This window comes from Octopus sinensis, linkage group LG1 (assembly GCF_006345805.1).
Source record: "Octopus sinensis linkage group LG1, ASM634580v1, whole genome shotgun sequence".
Taxonomy (NCBI): Eukaryota; Metazoa; Mollusca; class Cephalopoda; order Octopoda; family Octopodidae; genus Octopus; species Octopus sinensis.
In genome coordinates, this window is record NC_042997.1 from 86,819,943 (window position 1) to 86,831,076 (window position 11,134).

The window sequence follows — 11,134 nt, forward strand, 5'->3', positions numbered from 1 at the left end:
AAAATTCTTTGGACAGGCAAAAGGTTAAGGATGAAAACAGAGCAGTGGATCGAAAGAATTGCTTAAGCGTCGGAAGAAATGCTTTGTGGTATTTGTTCTAGTTCTTTGAATTCCGAGTTCAACTGCTGCCGAGGTCAACTTCACCTTTCGAAGTACGAATTAAGTATTGGAGTCGATGGTATCCACTAATCCCTCCACCCCATCTCAATATTGTTATCCCATGTGTCTGAATTAAAAACCGTTAAGGATGAAAAGGCAATTAACACATGCAAATATAAGTCTGAGAGAGAATAAACTTTTAATCCATAATAGTTAATCCAACAAATATTAATTTTTTCACCTATGGTACACCGGGAACTCGAGTTCACATGCAAATATATTCATACAAAATGTGTGTAAGAGTGTGTGTGTGCGTGTGCTTGCGTGTGTGTAGTATAATAAGTAGAAAGTCCTTGATATAGCATTATATATTTGAAAACAATAAAAATGGCTTTTCTGATAATTTTTCCACTTTAATAATTAGATGTTTATAAATTATTGAGTGTTTATGGGAACACCTAATAATTTATAAACATCTAATTATTAAAGTGGAAAAATTATCAGAAAAGCCATTTCTATTAATTTTTTTTTTTATATATAGAATAATTGAGAAACGTGTTTAGTGTTGTTTCGGGTTGTTTCTGTAGATGTGACATAAAAGAGTTACGAAGGGAAGAGAAACGAGTGAATCGAGTACTTTTGAATAGGGATGACATGCAGCTGACTAAGTTCAAAGAAAACCGTAATTGAAGAAGAGACAGATATATGAATCAGTATGTGTAGCATGTTAGAGAATTTTCACCGAACCAACTGAATGACTTTCATTTGAAGACAATGTAAAATGTAGAAGCAACGTTGTTTCATATATATTAGCATTACTTTAATATACTTGAGTTTTGTAGTGATTCGGGAGCTAATTATGTTTGGATTATTTTCTGGCCTTGAAGAGGAAGCCTAGACTTTGTTGTGATTCAGATTTTACAATTTTATATATTTGAGATTGCCACGAGAAATCGTTGGAGATTCTGTGACATAGCATTTGAAACAAGTTTGAAGGCTTTGATCGGAGTGTTAGCAATCCTTAGAAAAGACAGGATTTCCACATGTGATCGGAGGATTATTTCCCTTACATTATATCTTTTAGTTCTGTTCCCGGAATCAGCGGAAACACTGACATGTCAGACCGCGTGCGAAAGATAAAATAAAAGTGAAATATAAGAGTTGTGTCATTAGTGATCACATGGCATAGATTGTTAAGATACAGAATGGTGCTGGCATCACTGTGGAGTAAGAAGATTACTTCCCAACCACATGGTTCCGGGTTCAGTCCCACTGTGTGGCACCTTGGGAAAGTGTCTTCAACTATAGCCTCGGGCTGGCCGAAACCTCGTGAGTGGAATTGATCGACGGAAACTGAAAGAAGCTCGCTGTGTGTGTGTGTGTGTGTGTATTTTGCCTCTGAGGATGTGTTCCCCTCTACATACACACCACTTGACAACCCGAGGGAATAAGTACTAGGCTTAGAAAAAACAAAAGTACTAGGGTCGGTTCATTCGACTAAAAATTCTTCAAGGCCCCAGCATGGCCAGAGTCTAATGACTGAAGCAAGTAAAAGATAAAGAAGTGTATAGATGACAGAGAACCTTGAGATAATGCAATGTAGATCACAGAGGATCCCACCAACACACGAAATTTCTATCAGGGGAATGAGAGCCAAGTGGGTCCCATAAGCAAGCATGTTAGCTGATGGGACATAATACCAAAGATGATCGAAAGTTCTATTAATGTTCTGGTCTATCTATCTATTTATCTATCTATCTATCTATCTATCTATCTATCTATCTATCTATCTATCTATCTATCTATCTATCTATCTATCTACCTGTCTGTCTGTCTGCCTGTCTGTTGTCTGTCTGTCTGTCTGTCTGCCTGCCTGCCTGCCTGCCTGCTTGCCTGTCTGTTTGTATGTTTATCTTCATCATCTTTAAAATGTGGAAGTAGGTAGTGTGTGAGTAGTTATATGAATGAGATATACCACCGCATGTTTTCATTGTTTGGGTTATAACCACTATGGAGAGAGAAAAATTGAAAATTGAAATTTATGGAAATATTGCTTATAATTTAAAGCCTTGTTATTAAACTTTTGAAAACAGTGACACTACCATGGTAGGTGACACGTTGTGGGTGGGTGTGTGGGTGAATAACCGAGATGAGGGCTGGAATGATAGTCGGAATTTTTTACGTTCAGAACTTAAGGTTTGTTTCTTCGTTATTTCATTAAAGACTGCTGTTTTGGCTGCGCAGACTTAATCATGAGTAGAACATATATATATATATATACTGTATATATGTATTATGACATTTATTTCAACTTGCTATTATACATTTTATTATTATTAATTAAGAAAATGATTATTTAATAAAAAATTAAATATTTAAATTAAATTAAGAACATACGAAGTACGCCCTAATAATAATTTTATAATCTTGTATAATTTTGATTTATAAGTATCTTGTAAGGTACTCCTCCAGCTGTTTATGGCTGGCCAAGATCATTCTATCCAGAGTGCAGCGGGATATCGACGTTTTGCTGGGGTTCAGCGTCTTGATTAGGCCGACCAAGGTGGGGGACTCCACTAAATGCAGCAGCAGCATGTTGTCGACAAACATGTCTACAATCCTTCTGTCCACCATAGACTGACGGATGCCAGCGCCAGCAGTCTGGGCAAATGCCTCGCCAATGCTGGGCTGGCGTGCATTTTTTGCACATGGCTGTGACGACTGGCTGCTGGCACTGCTACAAGAAGATTGTCTATGTTTCCCACGGAAAGAGCCGGCCTCGATCTTTTCCTCAAACTGGATGACATGCCCTGGGTGTTTCCCCTTGAAATGCGACTTCAATTGTAGAGATCACTGCTGGTAACTCGATGGTGGTCTCTTTGGGCTGGCACATGACACCGGATGCACAGGATTTTGGCGTTCCTCTTATCCCTTGACGTAAGGACAATGTTGTCCTCCAAGTGGGGCTACGGATTCTGAAGTTCCTGGCTCTCAACCTGAGTGACCTCTGTCTCACCCACAGCCGCTCTAGACTCCTCAAATAAACCCTTCATCCTCAGGCCGAATAAAAACGTCTTTACCTTCCATAACGATAAGCGATAACTTGATAAGCTGATAACGTACACTGCTATCGCTAGTAATGTGACAACGTCTATCTGTAATGTGACTGTATGTAATGTTTGTAATGTGAGAAAGTTTGTAATATGACAACGTCGTAAGTGAACACAACTAAAAACTGCAGAATTATATAATGCTGCTCAGCTAGCTACTGCTGCGTCGACCAGTCACGTCTTGTCACATGTACACGTAGTCAGCCAATAGCGTGCTTGACAGACTCTTCGAGACACGCCCACAACAGACAGGAACAAATGTTTGAATTTTGTTAGCGGACTGAAAGTTAGCGGAACTAAATTTGGTGGAAGCTAATTGGTCCACTAACGATTTCCAAAGTTAGCGAAAACGCTAATACGTTAAATGAAAAGTTTGCTTCGCTAATTTGCTGTTAAAGGATTAGCGGAACAGTGCCCACCACTGTATATATGTATGTATGTATGTATGTATGTATGTATGTATGTATGTATGTATGTATGTATGTATGTATGTATGCATGCATGCATCTTTGTGTGTGTGTGTGTTTGTGTGTGTGCATGCGTATGCATGTATACACACATATGTATGACTGTAGGATACCTCCGTGATTCGACGATGAAGATTCTGTTGCTTGATCAACTGCATTACCTGCTCCTGAATTAGCGTGTGGTTCAGGAAATATAAATAAAACAAGTCTTTAACGTTTCGAGCCTACGCTCTTCAACAGAAAGATACACAGAGAAAAAACACAGAAAGAAGGAGAGAAAAAAAAATATGCGTGCAGAGGCTAGCGAATCAACATGGCGATCTGATTTCGGCCAGAAGTCAAAGATCAAACGTGAGACGCAAGAGCGAAATTAGGGGAGATAATAGGGTTGAATGACCTCGCTCCAACATAAGAGTGTGTGTGTGTGTGTATGAGAAGAGTGTGTGTGTGTGTGTGTATGAGAAGAGTGTGTGTGTGTGTATGAGAGAGTATTAGTGCGTATGAGAGGTCTGGACGTGTGTATGTATATATGATGTGATGTGTAAAGTCGTATGGTGTAGTGTAGAGAGAGGAGATGAGGGAAGAGGGGGGAGAAAGAAATGGGAGAAGAGGGGAGAAGGAAAGGGGAGAAGAGGAGGGAGAAGGGGGAGAAGGAAGGAGGGGAGAAGAGGAGGGAGAAGGGGGAGAAGGAAGGAGGGGAGAAGAGGAGGGGAGAGAAGGGGGAGAAGGAAGGAGGGGAGAAGAGGAGGGGAGAGGAGGAGGGAAGAGAGAGGGAGAGAGAGAGAAGGGGAGTGAGGGAGCAGAGAGAAAGAGGGAAGGGGAAGAGGGAAGGAGGGAGGGAGAAAGAGGGAAGAAGGGAAGAGGAGTAGGGGTGAAAGGATATATACGTGGTTTCAGGTGTTCAGTCCCATTTCACGGAATCTTGGGTTAGTGTGCTATAGCTCCCAGCTGACTATTGTCTTGCAAGTGAATCTTGAAAATGGAAACTGTGTGGAAACCCTTCGTATATATATATATATATATATATATATATATACATACACACACATATATGTCAGGGCATCCCATAAGTGATGTCTGGACTTCTATATTTTCAATTTGTAAACGCTTTAACAATATTTTAGAGTGTCTAATGGCATCAAGTAATGTTTATATGTATTTGGACTACTTAAATTTCATTTTGCAGGATAATCTAATTGAAATTTCACTAATCATAGCTCTTCAAACATGGAAGTGTCTCGGGAGCATTTGAGGTACATAATGCTTTATAAGCTTAAAAAAGTTAACTCTGTAGCTGAAGAGACTCGAAATATTTACTCAGTTTATGGAGAAGAGTGCCTAAATGAAAGCACTTGCAGAAGATGGTTTGTAAAATTCAGAAGTGGAGATTTTAGCCTTGAAGATGAGGCCCGAACAGAACGTCCAATTGTATTTGATGACAAGCTTCTTTTGGCAGAACTTGAAAATGATAATGCAATTGAAAAAGATAATGCAGTTGAAGAATTGGCAAGCAGACTTCGTTTTATGCCGTGCAACTGTTCACCGCCATCTTCAACAGCTTGGAAAGATCCCCAAATTCGGAAAATAGGTGCTTCATAATTTGTCTGAAGCCAACCGCAAATCCCGAGTGGACATTTGCTCTTCTCTTCGTTTTCGTGAACTCATCTCACCCTTTTTGGACAGACTGGTGACCGGTGAGGAAAAATGGATCTTTTATCAAAATGTTAAGCGTCGTGGGCATTGGCTTGGTGAAGGGAAAAAGGCCCAACCACAACCGAAAAGGGAACTTCATGCGAAGAAGGTTCTCTCTGGTGAGATTCTAAAGGAGTCAACTAATCCAACAATCAATACTCAGATCTACTGTCAGTAATTAGAGAGTTTGAACGCTGCTTTGAAGAACAAAGGCGTGTTTTAGTGAATCGAAAGGGAGTGGTGTTTCTTCAGGACAATGCAAGATCCCGCACAGCAAAGATCATATCACAGAAGATTGAGGAACTTGGCTGGGAGAAAATTACACATCCGCCTTATTCCCCTGACCTTGTTCCTTCAGATTACTATTTGTTCCGTAGTTTACAGAATCATTTGGATAGATTAACTCTCGAAATAACTGAGCAGTCGAAACTAATTATTCAGAGTTCTCTTCGTGTTTTGCTAATGGGATTAAAAAGCTTACGAATATATAGAAAGGTGTCATAGATAATCATGGAAAGATTTGATCACTTGTTTTCCTTACTTAGAATTCAGACATAATTTATGGTATGTATGCGTATACATACACGCACACACACTCACAAAGACACACAGACTCTCTCTTTTACTCTCGCGCATATGTGAACGTGTGTCTTTGTGTTTGTCCACTGGTTGATAACCGGTGTTGCATTGTTTTCGTTCCAGAAACATTGGCGGTTCGACAAAAACGAATGATAGAATATATACCAGATTTAAAAATACGTACTGGGGTTGAGAGTCGATTTATTCGACTAACTCTTTGAAGATGTTGCTCCTGCATGGCCGCAGTCCAAAGAGTGAAACATGTGAATGATAAAAGAATACACACATACACACACGCGCGCGTGCTCACACGCACACATATATATGTAAACATATGTAGTTAATAAATTCCTTTCCAACCACGTGGTTACAAGTTCGATCCCATGTAACAGAACCTTGGCCATCTACTATAGTCTCATAAATGGCAATTTGACAACCGGAAACCATGCAACAGAATCTGTTGCATGACCGTGCCTCTGTCTTTTATGTTGTGTTTGTCTGTGTCTCCTAACTTAACGGTTCAGTAAATAGAGAACAAAATAGTCGGGGTCGTTATGATCAACTAAAGTAGTAATTCTCAACCATTTTTTACCTGTGAACCTCTTTGGTTATCATTTTATTCTGGTGAACCCCCATAACCATTCGACCTTTAAAAACTAGTTTTATAGAAACTTCTTTCAAAATTCCTATTTTGCTTTTCACACATTACCTTGTGTAGGTTGAACTACGTAAAACGTTAACGAAGCCTAGCTATCTCTAGCAATAGATACATCTAAAGCAAAAATTTTTCATGGACCTTAAGATAATACTGTAGACCCAATTTACGATTTTGCTTATGCGGACCCCCAGGGTTCATATGGACCCTGATTGAGAACCACAGAAATAAACCATTCATTGGCAAACTTTTTTGATGAGCGCACTATTAAAAGAAATTCAAAGTAACTTTTCGTTAGATGCGCCATCTAGAAAGTTCCGCAAGTTGCATACGGCCATCGGGACCATAGTTTGCCCGTGACAAAACAAACCCTTTTAAAGGGAATCTTGAACATGGCATGGCCACAGTTCAATGAATGAAACCAGTACATAAATAAAAAGTAAACAATATATGTGTGTGGGTATGTGTGTGTGTGTGTGTGTGTGTGTGTGTGTGTGTGTGTGCGTGCGTGCGTGCGTGTGTGTGTTCGTGTGTATGTGTGTGTGTGTGTGTGTGCGTGTGCGTGTGTGTGCGTGTGCGTGCGTGTGCGTGTGTATTTATGTTTTGGCGTGCTTCCTCAAACGCACTTAAGTTACTCAAAGCTATTTCGTTGGTGAATTTTGGAATGGAGAGCCAAATGTGAGTCCAAAACGATTAATGAGCATTTATTAGCACCAACACTGTCTTAGTGAGCCTAGAGGCAAATGGGTGCATTTCAATTGTGAATATATTTTACACACACGCTTACTGCGATACACAAATACAACACATGTAAATTGTAAGATACTCGTACTTATACTTTCAATACAGATAAGTACACACACACACACACACACACCACACACACACACACACACACCACACACACACACAAACACACACACACACACACACACTTTCTCTTTCCTTGACACACATTCACACAGACACACACACACACTTTCTCTTTCCTTGACACACATTCACACAGACACACAGACACACACACACACATGCGCATGCGCGTACACACACAGGCACACGCGCGCACACACACATACGTACACACTCACTTATAATGGGTGTGTGTAAATATACATGAGTGAGAGTAACAAGAACATACAATCGATTCAGTATTGAATGTAAATATTTTATTGAAACAAAATACAAGGTGCCAGTGACTTCGAAGTTTTGCCGGCAGAGCGCGTATGTGTATAAGTGTACATACATACATACGTACATACATAACGTACATACATACATACATACATACATACATACATACATACATACATGCATGCATGCATACATACATACATACATACATACATACATACATACATACATACATACATACATACATACATGCATACATACATACATTCATACATACATACATACATACATACATACATACATACATACATATAGATACAGAAATACCTCACTTTATGAGAACCAGCTTTACGAGACCCCGGGTTTACGAGTTTTATTTTTCAGCTCACTTTTGAATGGTGAGCTGAAATTTTTCAAGCACAAGATCCAAATTTTGAACAAAATGCAAAAGTTTCTATTACCATAACAGATACTGCTGCGTGTTACCAAGAAATTTATAGAGCTAGAAATAAGCTTCTAAGCAAACAATTCTAGACTTGCTTTTTAAAAGAAATCTGCAAGTACGTCTACGAGTGCTTGTGAATCGGTGATCGCGCCTAAAAGTGAAGGTATGCGCGAGTTTAGTGAGAGTGAAAGTGATTCAGAAAATGATAATAATAATATTTTTTATTATACATGATCTTGACATTCTTTTTACTTTAGATAAAATATTCTTTACCTTCTACTGTTGTTTTATTGCCATTTATTTACAAGTATTATAAATTTTATAGGTAAAATATTTTTTCTGGGAACGAATTACGATTTATAACATTGCTACTATGGGAAATTATTGCTCTGCTTTACGAGTTTTTGCTGTACGAGCAACCTCTGGAAACAAATCAACTCGTATATCGAGGCATTACTGTACAGATATAATATGTATATATATTAATATATACGTATATTACAATATAATATAAAAGAAAATAACATATATATATAATGTATATATATATATATATATATATATATATATATAATATATATATATATATATATAATATATATATATATATATATATATATATAATATATATATATATACGCGCGCACACGCACATACATATACATACATACATACATACATACATACATACATACATACATACATAGTTGAAAAATATCGTTATAGGTATAAAATACCATAAACAATTATAGAAAAATGGAGGAGAAAAAGATGTTGAATCAAAACTAGATTTAATACAAAATAGGAATCAATACATATGCGCGTTCCAAAGGACAATACAAATATGTAAGAAAAATATTATAACCATAGTAATTATAATTAAATTTATGCATTGTCATTTTCATCAGTGTGAAGAATTTTTGTAAGAAAATCAAAAAGGTTTAATAAAATAAAGTAAATTATAATAAGATACAATAAAGGAGAATACAAGTGGGGTAATAGGGAAAAATTGGATATTTGCAATGTCATGATATGTCTGTCTTTTTTCTTTTTCGTTTTTCTTACTATTATCACTGCTTTTCCCCCCTTTAAAACTTGCTTTTTTCTTACATATTTGTATTGTCCTTTGAAACGCGCGTATGTATTGAATCCCATTTTGTATTAAATCTAATTTTGATTCAACATCTTTTTCTCCTCCATTTTTCTATAATTGTGTATGGTATTTTTATACCTATAACGATATTTTTCAACTACTATTTTCATATTATTATTACTTGTTCTGGGTGTTTTTTTATGAATATGATGAATCTTTATTAGAAATCATTCTTTCTCTCTTTTTGGACCTCTCAAAAAGTTTGAATTGTTCTCTCTTGAACTTATTTTTTCTTACACACACACACAAACACACACACAAACACACACACACACACACATACACAGATATATATAGGCAAACTACAAGGAATCTTGTGTAGCTCTGCGTCGACAAGACTTGAAAAAATATAGGAAAAGGTAAAGGGGTTCTGTAAACTTGCCGTGAGGAGTAATCCTTCGTCAAGTACATAAAAAGAGAAGTTGAGGAAAGAGAAATAGAGTTTACATCCTTTCAGCTTGAAAAGCTGACTGCAACTGATAATGGATGCAAAATAACACGGGCTGCTAATGTGAAACAGAAGTTATAGGAGAGCACGTGCAGAAAGGAAGAGGAAAAAAAGTGATGGAGAGAGAGCAGAGTATGTTGCAGAGAGAAGGTGGAATGAGGATTAAAAAGGGTAAAAAAGAATTAAGAGGAGGTGAAAGGATGAATGGAAAAACGTTCATTCAGATCTGACGGTGACATAGTGCCAATATCAAATATGAGACGAAGTGAGGTCCGTGGTGTAAGGCCATGCCACATACTGATAAATCTGCAATAGATTGATTCGCAGTGTTGAAGTGGGTGGCGACAGGTTGGCTTGGCATACGTAGCATTATTCTTCTGATGTGTTCGCGAAAGCGATCCCCAAGGTGTCGCCCTGGTTCTCCAATGTAAAGAGCACTGCAGAGTTTGCAGCCAGATTTTCAAACTGAGAGGATGTAAACTCTGTTTCTTTTTCTTCAACTCCTCTTTTTCTATCATACATACATATATATATGTATGTATTTGTTGTAAAGTTTACCAAAGTGTTCCATAGACGTGGTTATTTATTTTTTTTGAATTTATATAGATTCTGCAGTTATATGAACGACAATGTAAACGAATTGACATGTAGTATATATTTACGAAATACCATTAATACAGAAGCTCCTCTATGTTTTTCAGTTTTAAATATATGTCGGTCACTTTCTGTATGGTTTTACACACCCCCAAGGCTTTTCCGAGCATTTTGCCCGGCGTACCAACGATTCTGCCAGCTCACCGCCTTAAAGAAGCTTCAAGAAATATGTAAGATTTTTTTGCATTCACAATTTATTTCGAGTTAAATTCAACTCCGAATAATAGCGTCTTATACATGTCGAGGTTAAAACAAAGCGGCGAGCTGGCAGAATAGTTAGCATGCCATGCAAAACGCTTAGCGGCATTTGGTCTGTCTTCACGCCCTGAGTTCAAATTCTGTCGAGGTTGACTTAGTCTTTCATCCTTCTGTGGTTGATAAAATAAGTACCAGTTGAGAACTGGGGATCGATGTAATCGATTTATCCCCTCTTCCGCACTTGTCGGCCTTGTGCCAAAATTTGAAACTAATATATTGGGTTAAAAATCCATTTGGATGAAAAAGAAATCCTAGCTAGTATACCTGCTAAATGTCTTTCATGACGCATTAATAATAATAGAAGAAACTTCCAGCATTTGATATGTGTATTTTGACAATGCGGTGAACTGGCAGAATCGTTAGCATGCCGAGTAAAATGATTAGTGGCGCTTCGTCCGTCTTCACGTTCTGCGTTCAAATTCGACCGAAATCGACTTTGC

The 11,134-nt window shown here is 37.8% G+C and overlaps 1 long non-coding RNA gene across 1 annotated transcript in view; it reads right to left on the reverse strand.

Annotated features, from left to right (window-relative positions):
• LOC118763186 overlaps positions 1-7,537 on the reverse strand; it is a 10,115-nt gene extending 2,578 nt beyond the window's left edge. Inside the window, exons 1-2 of the long non-coding RNA XR_004998943.1 lie at positions 7,483-7,537; positions 1,728-1,734 (exon numbers count right to left, since the gene is read on the reverse strand). This is a non-coding gene — a long non-coding RNA (uncharacterized LOC118763186). The remainder of the gene's footprint in view (positions 1-1,727; positions 1,735-7,482) is intronic.
• Positions 7,538-11,134: the final 3,597 nt, after the last annotated feature.